This window comes from Saccopteryx leptura, chromosome 3, assembly GCF_036850995.1.
Source record: "Saccopteryx leptura isolate mSacLep1 chromosome 3, mSacLep1_pri_phased_curated, whole genome shotgun sequence".
Taxonomy (NCBI): Eukaryota; Metazoa; Chordata; class Mammalia; order Chiroptera; family Emballonuridae; genus Saccopteryx; species Saccopteryx leptura.
Window position 1 is genome coordinate 68,037,527 of NC_089505.1, and position 17,363 is coordinate 68,054,889.

General features: G+C 50.0%; 1 protein-coding gene and 1 long non-coding RNA gene across 8 annotated transcripts in view; one reads left to right on the plus strand and one right to left on the minus strand.

The window, feature by feature from the left end:
- The first annotated feature begins 238 nt into the window (after positions 1 to 238).
- MYH14 (myosin heavy chain 14) overlaps positions 239 to 17,363 on the plus strand; it is a 105,532-nt gene continuing 88,407 nt past the window's right edge. For 2 of the 5 annotated variants that reach the window (XM_066374080.1, XM_066374084.1), the window contains exon 1: positions 14,860 to 15,069. The gene's annotated coding sequence lies outside the window, so the exon portion shown is untranslated. Of the gene's footprint in view, positions 378 to 13,440; positions 13,487 to 14,859; positions 15,091 to 17,363 lie in introns of those variants that run through there. The other 3 variants (XM_066374083.1, XM_066374082.1, XM_066374081.1) reach the window with 3 other exon arrangements.
- On the minus strand, positions 11,509 to 15,908 carry LOC136399159 (uncharacterized). Of its 3 annotated transcripts, none has more exons than XR_010750104.1 (4): positions 15,853 to 15,908; positions 14,457 to 14,587; positions 13,625 to 13,738; positions 11,509 to 13,407 (listed from the first exon to the last, which is right to left on the minus strand). It is a non-coding gene; the product is annotated as an uncharacterized lncRNA (long non-coding RNA). The 3 variants fall into 3 exon arrangements; XR_010750103.1 differs by lacking the exon at positions 15,853 to 15,908 and having other exon boundaries at positions 11,509 to 12,637; positions 13,205 to 13,407; positions 14,457 to 14,817; XR_010750102.1 differs by lacking the exon at positions 15,853 to 15,908 and having other exon boundaries at positions 14,457 to 14,809.

The window sequence follows — 17,363 nt, forward strand, 5'->3', positions numbered from 1 at the left end:
GGGCCCTGCCTGGGCTCAGGCTGAGGCTCAGAGGTGGGTCCTGGGACAGGTGTGCCAACCACAGGGCTGGAATGCAGAGCACCTGCAAGGGAGTGGCAGGGAGGAAGAGGCAGGAGGCAGGTTGAAACCAGATGGGGACTCTCAGCATAGACAGTTTCTACCCTGTCACCATGCTGTTATCATATATACCTGCCATATATTCGTTAATTATACACCTGCCTTATCTGCCCTCCCAGCCTGCGTTCTATTCAGGTGGGCAGACGGTTCTGGTAGGCCTGTGGGACACCGGCCTCTAGCTGGGCTCAGAGGAACTGGAGGCGAACCGACCCTGGCCCCTACGCTTGAGGAGGTCCCAAGCCAGCAGGGGAAACCAACAGGTGAGCAGGCGTTGCCCCCACCTGGGTGAGAGGCTGTAGTGGAGGGTTCACTGGCACCAGCAGAGCTTCCTACTAGAAATCATGGAAAGCTTCCTGAAGTAGGAGGCATTGAGGGAAGACTTTCCCAATGTCCTGAGGCCAATTTCAAAAATAATCATGAGCCTTACCAGGTTCAGTGGCACTTACCAAGTTCACTGTGCCCAGTGGCACAGTGAATAGAGCATTGGCCTGGGATGCTGAGGACCCAGGTTTGAAATTCTGAGGTCGCTGACTTGAGTGCAGGCTCACCAGCTTGAGGGTAGGGTCGCCGGCTTAAGCATGGGATCATAGACATGACCCCATGGTCACTGGCTTGAGCCCAAAGTCTTTGGCTTGAAGCCCAAGGTCATTGGCTTGAGCCCAAGATCACTGACTTGAGCTAGGGGTCACTTGCTCTGCTGGAACCCCCCAGTCAAGGCAATATGAGAAAGCAATCAATAAACAACTAAGGAGCCGCAACAAAAAATTGGTGCTTCTCATCTCTCTCCCTTCCTGTCTGTCTGTCCCTATCTGTCCATCTCTCTGTCTCTGTCACTAAAAAAAAGATCATGATAGAGCCCTGGGTGGGTAGCTTAGTTGGTTAGAGTGTCATCATCATATGACAAGGTTGTTAGTTGGATCCCAGGTTAGGACACATACAACAATAAACCAATGAGGCCCTGGCCAGTGGCTCAGTGGATAGAGCATTGGCCTGGCATATGGACACCCCTGGTTTGATTCCCAGTCAGGGCACACAGAAGAAGCAACCATCTGCTTTTCTTCTCTCCCTCTCCCCTTCTCTCCCTCTTTCCCTTCCGCAGCCAGGGGCTCGATTTGTTTGAGTGTGGCTCCAGGTGCTGAGGATAGCTCAGTTGGTCCAAGTGCATCAGCCCCAGGCACTAAAAATAGCTCAGTACTTGAGCACTGGTTTTAGATGGGATTGCCAGGTGGATCCCAGTCAGGGCACATGTGGGAGTCTGCCTCATTAGTTCCCCTTCTCTTAACTAAAACAAACAAACAACAACAAAAAAAGAGACCCAAGTAATGAATGTACAACTAAGTGGACAACAAACTTCTGCTTCTCTCTCAATAATTTTTTTAATTAAAAATAATCATGATTGTAATAGCTGCCAATAGTTATTAAGTGTTTGCAATGTGCCAAAATCACTGTACCAAGCACAGGACAGGAAGCAATTGATTTAACCCTCCAACAACTTTATATGGTAGCTACTTTAATCATCATCCCCCTTCTACAGGTTAGGAAAATTGAGGCATAAACTCTGTTCCCCACTCCCAAAACGCTCCTGCTCTGGTTGGGGAGACAGTCAAGGACAGAGTCTCAATCTAGTGAACTTGTGCTTTCATGGTGGGAACTGAGCCGAAGGAGTGAATTCCAGCTGGGGAGGGCGCAGCAGGTGGGGGAGGACCTTGGAGAAGAGAGGACTCCCTGAGATGGGTCCTTCTGCAGGGCGCGGGGTTAGGCTCATACAGTCGCATCATATTTTCAGTTCTTATCTATCATTTGTTCTCTCCCTATTTTGCTTTCTTTTTTCATTTGTCCTTTAATTCTTGGCTTAGTCTTGTTTCCTCCTCAGCACCCCATGGACAGACCCAACAGTGGCACACTTGGGTAGGGATAAACCCCTGCAGATCAGACAGGGTTGCTTTGTGGAACTTTATCTTCTAACTTGATGTGAAAGATATAAATTATAATCTTCCAAGTGTGTTCTAGACATGTTTTTTTTTTTTTTCCCTTCTGTATTTTTCTGAAGCCAGGAACGGGGAGAGACAGACAGACTCCTGCATGCACCCGACCGGGATCCACCCGGCACGCCCACCAGGGGGCGACGCTCTGCCCACCAGGGGGCGATGCTCTGCCCCTCTGGGGCGTTGCTCTGTTGTGACCAGAGCCACTCTAGCGCCTGGGGCAGAGGCTGAGGAGCCATCCCCAGCGCCCGGGCCATCTTTGCTCCAGTGGAGCCTTGGCTGCGGGAGGGGAAGAGAGAGACAGAGAGGAAGGAAAGGAGGAGGGGTGGAGAAGCAAATGGGCGCTTCTCCTGTGTGCCCTGGCCGGGAATCAAACCCGGGACTTCTGCACGCCAGGCTGATGCTCTACCACTGAGCCAACCGGCCAGGGCCTAGACCTGGTTTGTTTTTTTTGTTTGCTTGTTTTTTTGTATTTTTCCGAAGCTGGAAACGGGGAGAGACAGTCAGACAGACTCCCGCATGCGCCCGACCGGGATCCACCCGGCACGCCCACCAGGGGCGAAGCTCTGCCCACCAGGGGACGATGCTCTGCCCCTCCGGGGTGTCGCTCTGCCGCGACCAGAGCCACTCTAGCGCCTGGGGCAGAGGCCAAGGAGCCATCCCCAGCGCCCGGGCCATCTTTGCTCCAATGGAGCCTTGGCTGCGGGAGGGGAAGAGAGAGACAGAGAGGAAGGGGGGGGGTGGAGAAGCAAATGGGCGCTTCTCCTATGTGCCCTGGCCGGGAATCGAACCCGGGTCCCCCGCACGCCAGACCGCTGAGCCAACCGGCCAGGGCCTAGACCTGGTTTTATTTCTTCATTTTCCCCTTAACATTATGTTTTAAGGATCTCTCCATGTTCCCTCATGTAACCGGTTTCTTGCTTCTAGAACACCATGGAATCCACTTCCTGTTACTTGTCCTCTCTTCCCACAACAGACCCCATGGAGCTCTCCCCATTTCCACCCCATGCTGTCCTGGGCAACTTTAGACGTGTCGCTGTATTTCACTTGAGTCAATCTTTCTTGTAGTTCCTACTAGAAAATGGGATTGCTGGGACCCAGGATACATGAGTAGTTAATGTCACAAAGATTCTGCCCATTATTGGAGGTGGATGTTGAGGTCCTAGCAGCATTTCACCAGGCAGAGAAGGGTGGGGAGAGGAACAGCTCACCCCAAGGGCTGAGAAAGTCCATAGTGCGTCCTGGGGTCAGAGAATTATAGGTGAACTTCCTCAACGGGGCAGGACCTTTCACAAAACAGCCATGTAATATACTTGACGGGATTGGTTTCTTTTTCTTTCTTTTTTTTTTTTTACCTAAAAAGGAAATTAGTAATGTTGTGGGTGGCACTTTGGCAATATCTATTAAAATCTTAACTGCGTTATACTCTTTGGCTCAGTAATATCCTCATGTGCACATGAGGAAGTAGGAAGAAGGGTGTTCACTGGGCTCATTTGTAAAGGAGAAAAATAGAAACCACTAGAAATGCCATCAGTAGGAGAGTGGTCAAAGGAACTATAGGCTGTGACTATAGAAAACTATGTAGGTGTGAAAAAGATTACAGTGAACTTAAATGTAGGGGCATGGAAAGCTCCCTGACATTGTTTAGTAAGAAAAGTAAATCACAGACAGTTTTACTTCAAAAAGAAAATAATGTTTTAAAAATAGCTTGGGTGGCCTTTTCATCCTTCTTGATTATAAGGTAACAACTAGCAACTGTCACTTTAGAAATGCCAACAGCAAGCAAAAGTAATGAGGAATTAAAATTTCTCTGTCATTCTACCAGCTTGAGCAGAATTTCCTGAGGGTTTATTTCATTCACTGGACAGAGACTGAAGGAGCACTCACCGTGTGCAAGGAACTGTCCTAGGTGCTGGGCAGTAAGTGAAACAGAATCCCAACCCTCTCTAGGGCTGATATTCTGAGGTCAGAGACACACAGTAAATAACAAACATAGTAAGTAAATGATATACTACATTGAAAGGTTAGAAGTGCTATAAAAAACAGAAACAGGAGTTAGTGAAGGGTATGGGGGGGTGTTCCTGGGGGCTGGTTGTGATATTCAACAAAATGGTCAGAGATGGCCTCGTTGCCAAGGTGACATGTAAGTAAAGACCTGAATGAATGGAAGGAGAAAGCCATGGGGATGTCTGGAAGGAAAAGCTTCCTTGATTTTCAGGCAGAGGAAACAAACCATAACCCATGCAAAAGTCCTGAGGTAGGAGCATGCCAGGTGTATTCAAGGAACAGGAGGGTGGTGTGATGGAGCAGAGTGAGGGGGAGACAGTCGGAAGTGAGGTCAAGGAGGGGACATAGGGGGCCGTATCCTGCTGGGTCTTGTACACATGGTGAGGACTTTGCTTTTATTCTGAATGATATGGGATGGGGATCAAGGGAAGGCTCTGAGCAGAGGAGGGTCATGAGCTAATTTGCAGAGCAGACTGGGGAAGGTGAGGAGCAGAAGCAGGGAGACCAGAGAGGAAGTGACTGCAATGGTCAAGGCAGGAAACAATGGGAGGATTGATTAGACCAGAGTGGCAACAAGATTCTGGATACTAAAAAAAAAAAAAAGATTCTGGATACTTTTTATTTTTTTGTATTTTCCAAAGTGAGAAGCGGGGAGGCAGTCAGGCAGACTCTCACATGCACCCAACCAGGATTCACCTGGCATGCCCACCAGGGGATGATGCTCTGCCCATGTGGGGCGTTGCTCCGTTGCAATTGGAGCCACTCTAGCACCTGAGGCAGAGGCTATGGAGCTATCCTCAGCGCCCGGGCCAACTTTGCTCCAATGAAGCCTTGGCTGCAAGAGGGGAAGAAAGAGATAGAGAGAAAGAGGGGGGAAGGGTGGAGAAGCAGATAGGCACTTCTCCTGTGTGCCCTGTCTGGGAATCAAACCCAGGACTTCCACAAGCCAGGTCAATGCTCTACTGCTGAGCCAAACGGCCAGGGCCTGGATACTTTTTGAAAGTCAAGTTGACCTTCCATTTATCTATTTATGCAATAATTGATTCTCCCATCTATCTGCTCACTTATTTATTCATTGTATGTACCCTCCATTTATTCATTCATTCAGCCATCTATTCCCTCATTCACTCACTTACTCATTTATTCCATCAGTTATATATGTATTCTTTCATTTACTTAGTTATCAGCATCAATTGCATTATGCTCCTTTCACTTTGATATCACTTATCAGGGAGCCTTCCCTGATAACCTTTCTAGAATAACACTCATGCCCCCTTCTGTCTCTCACCCTCCTTTCCTTTTTATTTACAGTACTTATCCTAACTTGACATTGTTATGCTCTATAATTATGCATTTGCTTGTTCATTCTGTGTCTACCTCCAGAATGCATATGTTCCTTCAGCAAGTGTTTGTTGAGTACATGCTGTGTGCTAGGCTCTGTTGTAGGCACTGAAAATATAGCAGGGGGAAAAACAGATAAAATTTTCACCTATGCCTGACCAGGCAGTGGTGCAGTGGATAGAGCGTTGGCCTGGGACTCTGAGGACCCAGACTGAGAAGAATTGAAACCCCGAGGTTGACCGCTTGAGCATGGGCTCATCTGGCTTGAGTGTGGGCTTGCCAGCTTAAGTGCAGAGACGCCAGCTTAAGCATAGGATTATAGACATGACCCCATGGTGGCTGGCTTGAGCCCAAATGTCACTGGCTTGAACCCAAGGTCACTGCTTCAGCAAGGGGTCACTGGCTCATCTGGAATCCTCCCAGTCAAGGCACATATGAGAAAGCAATCAATGAACAACTAAGGCATTGCAACTATGAGTTGATGCTTTCTCATCTCTCTCCCTTCCTATCTTTCCCTCTCTCTCTTTCTCTCTCTCTCTCTCTCTCTCATTAAAAAAATTCACCTGTGAGAAGGAGGCATTCTAGCTGGGGGCTTCAGACAATAAACAATAAGTATAATAAGTAAGTTACTGGCAGGCTGGAGGATGCTGAGTGCTGTGGTAAAAGAAAATGCAGAGCAGGGGAGGGGTATCAGTAGTCCAGTGGGGAGGTGCTTAGAGAAGGCCTCATGGAAGAGGAGAAATTTATTTTTTGTTTGTTTGTTTTTTATATTATTTTTTTAATATTTTATTTATTGATTTTTAGAGAGAGGAGAGAGAGAGAGAGAGAAGGGGGAGGAGCAGGAAGTATCAACTCCCATATGTGCCAAGCCCAAGGTTTCGAACCGGCAACCCCAGTGTTCCAGGTCAATGCTTTTTTTTTATTTTATTTTTTTTATTTATTTATTCATTTTTAGAGAGGAGAGAGAGAGAGAGACAGAGAGAGGAGAGAGAGAGACAGAGAGAGAGAAGGGGGGAGGAGCTGGAAGCATCGACTCCCATATATGCCTTGACCAGGCAAGCCCAGGGTTTCGAACCGGTGATCTCAGCATTTCCAGGTCGATGCTTTATCCACTGTGCCACCACAGGTCAGGCCCAGGTCAACGCTTTATCCCACTGCGCCACCACAGGTCAGGCCAAAGAAGGAGAAATTTGAACGAAGATTGGAAGAAGATGAATAGTGGTTAACTAAGGGAAGAGCATTCCAGTAGAGAGCATGGCATGTACAAAGGCCCTGAGGCTGGGACATGCCTGATGTGTCTGAGAAACTTCCAGGAGGCCAGTGTGGCTGGAACAGAGTAATCAAGAGGGAGAGGTTGGGAAAGTGAAGGTAGACAGGAGACAAAGGATGAGGACTTTGCTTTAACTCTGAGCTAGCCTAGAGCCAGGGGTAGACTTCACTTAGGCATGAACAGGTTTCCTTTGCCTGTTGTGTAGGAGTAGATTATATATGAGTTTTGTGAGGGCTGGGATTGTCTTTGTTCCTTCCATCTCTCCAGCCTTGGGAATGGGACCACTTACTGTTTGTGTAAATAAAGTTTTATTGAAACATAACCATACTCATTCACTTACATATTGTCTATGGCTGCTTACCTGCTATGAAGTCAAGTAAAGAGAGTAGTTACAACAGAGAGCATCTGATCTTCAAAGCTGAATTTTTTTTATTTTTTTTTTACAGAAACAGAGAGAGAGTCAGAGAGAGGGATAGACAGGGACAGACAGACAGGAACAGAGAGATGAGAGGCATCAATCATTAGTTTTTCATTGTGCATTGCAACACCTTAATTGTTCATTGATTGCTCTCCCATATGTGCCTTAACCACGGGCCTTCAGCAGACCAAATAACCCCTTGCTGGAGCCAGTGACCTTGGGCTCAAGCTGGTGAGCTTTTTGCTCAAACCAGATGAGCCCGCGCTCAAGCTGGTGACCTCGGGGTCTTGAACCTGGTCCTCTGCATCCCAGTCTGACGTTCTATCCACTGCGCCACCGCCTGGTCAGGCAAAGCTGAAATATTTACTGTTTGGCCTTTTACAGAAAATCTTTGCTGACCTCTGGTCTGGAACAAGGCCTGGCACATATTAGGCACTCAATAAATATTTTTCATTGCAGAATGGAGCCCGTCACTCATCTGTAATGCACAGGAGATTACAGCTTGCTCTTGTCTCAGAGCTAGTTGCAGCTCCTAGTCACATACATGCAAGAAAACAACAGCCCAAAGACCAAAACTAAAATGCTGGAGCCATTCAAATCTTTGCCACAGAGAAAATACCAAGGCAGAATTACAGTCAGGACCCACAAGGACACTTAGCCTGCTCTTTGTCCCTCTTGTTTTCTCTATTAAAACTTGAACCTGCCCTGGCTGGTTGGCTTAGCGGTAGAGTCCCGCTGCAGGGGGACTGGCGTGCAGGAGTCCCGGGTTTGATTCCCGGCCAGGGCATACAGGAGAGGCGCCCATTTGCTTCTCCATCCCTCCCCCTCTCCTTCCTCTCTGTCTCTCTCTTCCCCTCCCGCAGTGAGGCTCCATTGAAGCAAAGATGGCCCGGGCGCTGGGGATGGCTCTGTGGCCTCTGCCTCAGGTGCTAGAATGGCTCTGGACGCAACAGAGCGACGCCCCAGAGTGACAGAGCGTCGCCCCCTGGTGGGCATGCTGGGTGGATCCCGGTCAGGCGCATGCGGGAGTCTGTCTGACTGCCTCCCCGTTTCCAGCTTCGGAAAAATGAAAAAAAAACAACAAAAAAAACCTTGAACCTTCTTCACGGCCCCACCAGGCACAGAAGCCACGCCTTTCATTTTTTTCTCATTCAAAAAATATCCCCAAACTCTCTTCCACAGAGAAGCCCCTCCCTGGCTCTTCCATCTCCTCCCCTCTAAGCTCCAAAGTTTTATTTATTTTTATTTTTTTGTATTTTTCTGAAGTGAGAAGCAAGGAGGCAGAGAGACAGACTCCCGCATGTGCCTGACCGGTATCCACCCAGCACACCTACTAGGGTGTGATGCTCTGCCCATCTGGGCCGTTGCTCCATTGCAACTGGAGCCATTCTAGTGCCTGAGGCGGAGGCCATGGAGCCATCCTCAGCACCTGGGTCAACTTTGTTCCAGTGGAGCCTTGGTTGCAGGAAGGGAAGAGAGAGACAGAGAGAAAGGAGAGGGGGAAGGGTAGAGAAGCATATTGTCACTTCTGCTGTGTGCCCTGGCCGGGAATTGAACCTGGGACTTCTGCACACCAGGCCAATGCTCTACCGCTGAGCCAACCAGCCAGAGCCTCAAAGTTTTATTTTTGTACATGAACTTGGCTCCCTGCTGGCTTTCTCCTCACATCTGTGCTGCCCATTACTCAGATTCTGCAGAACAAGGTAGTTATGACTCTCGAATAACAAGTGCTGTGCCAACTAGTGGGAATCCCTCTCTTTCTCTGGAATCTCTGAATTCTTTCATATTCCCATTTCCTTTCCATTGACACATATCCATTCCGATTTTCCATCTACTTCCATTTCTGAGTTTCTGAGCTTATGCTGCATTCTCAGGACCCACAGAGGGATCAGACCTGGTCCCTGAAAGATAGGGGTTCACAATTTAATGGAGACAGTTCTAGTGCCTGGGGGGAGGGAATGGATGCATGGTGGGGATATCTTGACTCTTGCGAGTGAATTTGAGGCTTTACCCTGAAGATCCTCCCTCAGGGTAAAGAGTGCTGCCCTCTGACTTTGTTTCAGGGGGTCAGCTGTTGTGGTGGTTTCATACTGTGATCCAGGACAGAAGCAGATTGCCTGGATTCTAATTCAGACTGATATTTCTAGCTGTGCAAACTTGGGCAGCTTGCCCTCGATGTACTCATCTATAAACTGGATATGGCACTAATCCCTACCATTTAGAGTTATTAGGAGGATTATGGAATTTAATACATATAGAGAGCTTAGAACTCTGCCTAGTGCCTAGTAAGCACTCAATAAACATTCGCAATGACTAAAGTGATTAGAATAGAGGTCCAGTCCATAGAACAGCCTAACAAAGGAAGCTTAATATTATCATTCAGTGAAGTCATCAATAATCCCAGAGACTGAGCAGAATTAATGATGTCTTCAGTTTAGACCCATGGTGGGAATGATGACATCACTACTTGCCAGGTAAATTTAACCCTAAATAGGGTTGATGACATCACAAGTTATCAGGCAGAATATGGTTAGAACGTGGGTTGTCAGAGATTTCTTTCCTGTTGAAATGTCAGCTGTATCTCAGTCCATACTCTTCCCTGGTGCCTTTGGGCACATAGAATTTTTGTTGGTCCAAGGCTCAGTTTTCCATCAGTCAAATTGGGATAACAAAAGTACCAATCTCATAAGATTGTTGAGAGAAACCAACAAGTAAGTTAATACACATTAAGGACACAATGTCCAGCACACAGCCAGCACTCAATAAACAGAAGCTCCTGTTATTCTCACTGCAGGAGACTTCTATGTTACTCTGCCAGAGTAACAGGGCCCCTTGGCTCGATCTTGGTTAAGAGCCCAGCCTCAGGGGTCTGACCTACTGTAGTCGGAGCCCAGATCTGCCACCAGGAGCAGCCAGGAGACCTTGGGTACATTGCTGGGCTATAAGGTTGGGTAATGACAGTGCCAACCTCATAGGGCTGGCATGAGGGTGCATTGAGATAATGACAGTCAAGTTTCCAGTACATTATCAGGCCTTATAAACATAATCTGTGTTATCACTGAAGGTACCTTCAGAATAGTCCTCCCCTCCCTGGAACTCAGTTTCCCGTTCTGCAAAGAAGTGGGCAGTGCCATGGCAATGTCAATCTTCTTGTCCACAAGGACCTGACTTTGCCATTGCCAAGCAAATGCACTGGGTGTGTCCACCTTTCAGCCAAATCCAGCCCCTCCTTCTGTCTCTTAGTTTTCACCTCTTACCTGTCAACCCTTTCCTTTCTCTGGCTTTCTCTTGTTCTAAACTTTCTCCCCCTTTCTCTCTTGTTTATCTCCTGCATGCTATCAGAAGGCTGTTTGCAACACAATAACAATGGTAATAATAATCATTATCTGTTTATTTAGTCTTTCCCAATGCACCCAGGCTTTGTGCGCATATTGACTCTTTTCTCTTTGCATGCATTGACTTATTTAATTCACATAGTACAAAGACTTGTTAGGATCGATTCAACACTTATTGAGTGCCTGTTGTATGCGGGCCCTGAAGATCCAGGATTAAGCAAAACAAAGATTCTTGCTTTCATGGAACATATATTCTAGTGGGGATACAGATGATAAACATATAAAAAATTCATGAATCATGAGCTAAAACAAAGCAGGGTCATGGGAAAAGAGAGTGATGTGGAGAATTGTTTCATGTGAATGGTCAGTCAGGTAAGGCCCCCTGAAGGAGGTAACATTGGAGCAGACCTGGTGATGGGAGAGGAATGTAGCTATGCAAAACCTGAGGGAAGAACATTATAAAAAATTCATGAATCATGAGCTAAAACAAAGCAGGGTCATGGGAAAAGAGAGTGATGTGGAGAATTGTTTCATGTGAATGGTCAGTCAGGTAAGGCCCCCTGAAGGAGGTAACATTGGAGCAGACCTGGTGATGGGAGAGGAATGTAGCTATGCAAAACCTGAGGGAAGAACATTCCTGGTGGAAGGAAGAGCAAGTGCGAAGGCCTGAGGCAGCAGCATGCCTGGGGCATGTTTGAGGAATTGTGGAAAGGCCAGAAGGCCAGTGTGGCTAGAGCTGAGTGAAAGGGAGATGAGATCACACAGGGCATCAGGAATGCAGGGGGTGGTAGTGGTGGTGGTGTGGGGGGTAGGGGATCAGTGGGGACAAGGCACATCATGCAGGGCCTTGTGGGCCATGGTGTGGACATCCGCTTTTAGTCTGACATGGACCCATGAAATGTTCTAAGTGGGGGGGGGGCAGTAGACAGCCTGTGTTTAGCAGGTTGTCAGAGTAGTGGTGGAGAGGTCATCATGCCCATTTTACTGTTGTAAAGTACTGTTCCACTGGGTTTACATAGAGACACCAAGTCCAAATGAATTTTTAAGCAGTTTTATTAAAAGGAGATTTATTAATAAGCCAGCTGCATATGACAAACACGGGGTATATCTGACCCAAATAGTGCCCTCTCGAATATAGTCTTGAAGCAGGTTATATACCCTTGATCACACACAGGTTGGCAGGAAAAGGAGGGGGGGCATGACATAATCATTATCAAGCTTATAACATCTGTCTATAGGATTCATAAAAAACATTCCTACATATTAAAATTTATAAAGTAACACAATAGCGAAAAATGTTGTTTTATATGTTAAAAGACATTCCCAAATCTTTTAGTGTTTATCTGCCATCCCTTTGTTTAGAGGTATATACATTAATCACACGTTTTCAGGATGGGAGGGGGAGCTTACATGGTATCAGGGGATAAGTTTTTGTTAATGGCCTATTAAAGAAAAAGAGAAGGGGAGAGGAAAGGGCCTGCTTAATCCCCCCCCCCCACCTGGCTAGCTATTTACCTTTTTCCTCACAGGTGTGGGGGAAGGGAGGGAATCCAAGTCTCCCTTCTCCTTTTCATTTACAGTGCTATCAGCCATCCTGACCTTGTGTAAATCACATACAAGTATAAAAAAATTATATTTTCAAAATCTCTCTGTATGCCTAGCTTAAATTATAAAATGCCCTTTAAGCTTTCTAGTAAAAAAAAAGGGGGGGGTTCCTATACAGTATGTCTCTGCAAGCCAGGAAACTCCCATATCCTCTCCCCTCACTCTCTACAGAAAAGAGAGGGCAAGAAACTTGACTCTTTCTCCTAAAATATTAATATTAATTTTTCCATTCTTTGGTACCTTACCACATTACAGATACACAAATAAATGGAACCCAAAAAAAGGCCAGCAACTATCCCAAACCCACACAGCTGTTAAACAGCAGAGTCAGGCTGGCTGGGGCTTGATTGACATGCAGCTTTCAGTTCCCACCCCAGCTGCTCTCCCCTCCTGGAGCCTCAGTGTACACTTGTAAAATGGGAACACAGCTCAAAGGCCAGTGACGCAGGGCTCACTAACAGGCGCGCTTCAGAAGTGGTCACCACCTTGGGGTTCAGCAGAACCTTTTCTTTGTGACTTTGGGAAGTCGCTTGCCTCTCCCGACTCTCAGTTTTCCCATCTGTAAATTGGGAAGCATTAACCAAAGTTTGGGTGTAGCATGGTGGTTAAGAGCAGAAATTCTGGAGTCAGATTTAGTGGGATAGGAGTTCTTGCTCTGCCACTTGCCAGCTTTGTGACTTTCGGCAATTAACACCCTCTTTCTAAGCTTCGGTTTACCTCATCTGGAAGATGGAGATCTTAATAGCATTGATTCGAAAGGGTAGTTGTAAGCATTAAATGAGATCATGCAGGTAAAGCGCTTAGCATAGCTCCTGGCATACACAGGGCGCTCAATAAATAAGCATTATTACTGACGGTATCGCCCACACCTCCCCGGTGGGTGAGAGCCTGGGAGAGTGCCTGGTACGCGGTCGGTGTTCGACAAAAGTGAATTCTCTCTCTCGTCTCTCCTGCCCGCCAGCTCCCCGGGGACCCAGGCATTCCGGCCTCCAGCCGCCCCCCCCCCCCCCAACGCGGGCCCTCACAAAGGACCCCATTCATTCTTCGCGTACAAAGCAGCCCATTCACCAGGGTCCCTTGGGCCTCCCGCCCCCCGCCGCCCCCCGCGCCTCACCACTGGTCGCACCTTCTGCCCGTAAGACTTTGGGTCCCGCCCACAACCGTGCCGCCTAGCTCCGAGCTCAGAAGCGGTTCTTTTCCCACGGCTGGCACACTCCGACAACTTCTGATTGGCCTCGCCCGCCATCGGCTTCTCTTGATTGGCGGCGCGTCCCCTCCATGGGCGGGGCCGTAGCTTGCCGCAGCAGGCACCGATTCGTCTCTGCTGTGCTAGTGTAGGCGGGGCTTTCCCGACAGACCCGCCCCTCTTTCTCCTCAGGCCGAAGCCTCGGGACGGCCCTGGAAGCCGGTGAGTGCCTGGGGCTCGCTGCCCGCCGGAGGCGGCAGAGCGGGACTGGGCCTGGGGAGGCTGGGGCCTCGAGGCTGCGAACGGGGCCCCGGAGGCCTGCGCGAACCGCAGGGCAGGAGCGGTGACGGGGACACTCACCTTGGGTGCTCGGCGGGACAGCGGCGGGGGTGGGGCGGGGAGCCCATCCTCCCCCCAACTCGAGTTCCTACTGTGTGCAAAGCCGGGTCGGGATCCTCGCTGGCGACCCCAGGCCTATTCCGCAGATGGGGAAACTGAGGCTCGCTTTGGGACCTTGGACGCTTTTAATATCTGAGTCATCGCCTTCAGTCCCTCGCCCCCAGATGACAGGGTCTGTGTTTTCACTTGTAAAAACTGCGGACCAGAGACAGCGGTCAGGACTGGCAGAGGCAGAGGGGTTGGGCACCTACAATATACTTGGGTGCTTTTATTTTTGTAGCCAAATAATGTCCTTTCTATTAACTCAAAGTGGGCTATATTGTACCCATTTTACAGGGAGGGGGAAACGGAGGCCGGACAGAGTCGGTGAGTGCGGGGGGGGGGGGGGACGGAGTTGCGGATAACATTTCGGACACTAACTCTGTGCTGGGTCCCTTAACCGTTTTCATCTCATAGTCCACTGAGGAAGGCTGCAGTCCCTGTGGCTTACATGGGGAAACCGGTTCAAGAGAATTTTCAAGTGAGAGGAGAAAATGGACATTTTGGGGGACCTAATACTACACGTTCTCCCCCAAACCCTTCTTCATAATGGCAGAAAACGATCCGGGCTTGAACCCAGGTCTCCCTCTTACTGACTGTATGACCTTGAGCGCATTATTTCGCCTCTCCATGCCTCGGCATCCCCGTCGGAGAACTGGAGATGCTCATTGTTCTTTGAGACCGTTCTATGGGTTCAAACTCGGAGAGCTGTTCTAACAGCAGGAAACATCAAGCACATAGTAGGTGCACTTACCACTACTTAGTCCTTTTTTTCACCCACGAGGAGACCAAAGATCCGGAGGCCAAAATAACGTTTTGTCATCCTCTTTGGTGCTCCTAGTGTCCTCTGTAGGTTGTGCTGTCCCATTTCCAGGTTTGGAGACACTGAAGCTCAGAGAGATTAAATGATGTCATGAGGCATTGCTTATTTAAGCCCTGGGCTGGGCTCTTTTTCCCACATCGTTTTATTTATTTCACTAGCCGCAATTCACAGAAAGTTGAGGCCTAAGCATGAGCAGGATTTGAACTCTGCTGTCCTCAGCCCTCTCCGCCGCGGCGCCTGACCTTTACCCGCCAGGAGGAGGGGCCCCTGGCGCCGCCACTGCCGCCGCCGCCCACCTGACTCCCAGCCCATCCCCGCCTCCCCCCACCCCCAGGTCCGGGCCCGGCGGCTTCAGGACCCGCCCCCTTCCCGAGCCGGGCAGGTGCTAGGTGTCATCAGAGCCAGGCTCCCCCTGGTGAAGCGACGTGGCCCCGCCCCGCGCTGGACCGCGGAGGTAGCCGCACCTGGGAGCTCTGAAGAGGCTCGGGGATTCCCGTTCCCCCCTCCCCATCTTCCCTCTTCCTGTACCGGCCGGTGCCGCCAGGTAGTACCGAGGATCTGCGGGGTAAGGAGGCGGCCACCCAGGCGCTTGAGTTTCCGGGAAATGTGGATTGGGAGCTCGGATTCCTGGATCCGAGGAGAGGGGTTGGGGGCCGGGAATCCCAGTCTGAGTAAGGATGGCTCTGGCAGCCCGGGACTCCTAGGTCTTAATGGAAGGCACTCGGGCCAGGATTCTGGGCCTTGGGGCCGGGTCTCCTGGGTCTGTTGGAGCAGGGGCTCGGGGTCCGGAATCCTGGGTTTGCAGGAGGGGGCTGGGGGCCTGGTTTCTGGTTCGGAGGAAGGGGTCTGGGAGTCTGGAGTAGTCTAGACTCCTGGTTCTGATGAGGCGGGGCCTGAGGGTCCAGACTTCTGGGCTGGAGGGAGGTCGAGGCTCGGAGCCCAGGTTTCTGGGTCTGGGGGCGGAGGAGGCCCCTGGACACTAGAACTCTGCTCAGGTCAGAGGGCTGGATGCCAGGGGCCCCAACCCTTGCCCCAGGGGCGGATCCCTGGCTTCTTTTCCTTTCCTAACCCAGCAGTCTGTACCCCTCCCAGGGCAGGTGCTTTCACCTGGTGACAGTAATGAGCTCTGGCAGAGGCGTTCCTGCCTGCTAAAGAGGGTGGGGCTGCCAGAGGGGCTCAGAGCTGAGGCCTGCAGTCCAGCCTGGTCAGGGCTGTTGTCAGTCCTCAGAGTCGGTCTCCAGGCGTCCCCACCTCTAGCCTGGCTGCAGTGAGGTGAGGGGGCCTGAACTCACGGAGCTAAGGAGGAGGGGGCTGAGAGTTTGACTACCTTGGTCTTGGAAGATTAGGGTGCTCAGGGTCCCGGACTCTTTGCTCTAGGAAGGGAAAATACAGGTCTGGGTGATTGCAAAAACTCCCAAACTCTTCCTGGTCAAAGGCCGAGGGCTGGAGAGGAAGTGGGTGGGGCCGGGTAGGGTGAAGGTGGGGGTAAAGTCCCAGGGATGGGGCTGGGTTCTGGGTGGATCAGGACCACACAGGAGGTCTGGGGTGAGCCTTGGCAATTTGGGGCGTGGGAGGTGGAGAAAGGGCATCTGACATCCTCTCACTGCTGGTAGGACCCTGCCGTTCGAGTGCAGGGGCCCAGAGTTTGAGGCCTGAGAGCATCAGGAGTGAGCAGGCATCCTAGCAGGTCAGGACTGCTGGTGCTGGGTATGGGTATATGAGGAGAGGGTCTGTCCTAGAGGCAGTGGGGTGTGTGGCCTGGGGCCAGGTTTTAGGTGGGAATGGCTCTGCAGGAAAGACAGCCTAATGGGACCAGATCTGGGGATGCCTTAAGAGGAGCTGGGAGTTTGGAGGGACTTCCCCAGGGGTACGTTGGAAGTAGGGGAGCCTCCAGGGCAGAGGCAGAAGCACCAAGGTGGGGGAGACAGAAATATGGGGGTGTTCCTGTGATTGGTGTGGAGGGGCAGTGGTATGGATATCTGAGGCAGTAGAAAAGATTAGATGCTCCTCAACCTGGCTGGTTAATTCAGTTGGTTGGAGCATCGTCCCGGAACACCAAGGTTGTGAGTTCGATCCCCAGTCAGGGCCCATACAGAAAGCAACCAGTGAACACACAACTAAGTGGAACAACAAATGAATGCTTCCCTCTCTCTCCCTTCCTCTCTCTGTCTCTCTATAATCAATCAATTAAGAAAGAAAGAGAGAAAGAAAGAATAGAGCTTCTTCTTCAGGAAGAGGGTGTAATGAGGGACAGGGAGAATATTTTTCCTGATGGTGCTTAGACTGTTCTGGAGTTGCTGTGGTCTGTTCACTACAGGTCTGTGGCCCTTTGAAGGCGGGGAGGGGCCTAGCACGGTTTAGCTCCCCCAGTGCCTCCATTATGGCTCACAGCTCACACTGGGTTGTGGCAGTCTGAGATTAGAACTGGATCGCTCCAGACCAGGTGCTCCTTGACGCAAGGTCTGACTCATCTCAGGGCCCCTGGGCTCCACGGCCTCAGGGAAGGTAGGAGTGAATGAATGGGGCCCATCTCTCCATTATATAGAGAAGGAAGCCAGGTCACAGGAGAGGAAGACACTTCTGAGGAAGGAGATTTGAGTCTGTTCTGTAGGCTACCAGTGGTAGTCTGGGTACCTGAATGACAGACATCAGATTGACACCCTTCTAGGGCTCTCATCTAAGAGGTCATATTCCTCATCATGACCTAATGTGGCTCCCTTTGTCCCCAGTCTTACCTTATCTACCACTGTCTGGCCCTCCATCACTAGACCCCAGCCTCCCTGGCCTCTTCCAGTGCCACAGACATTCAGGTACACTCCTGCCTCAGGGCCTTTGGAC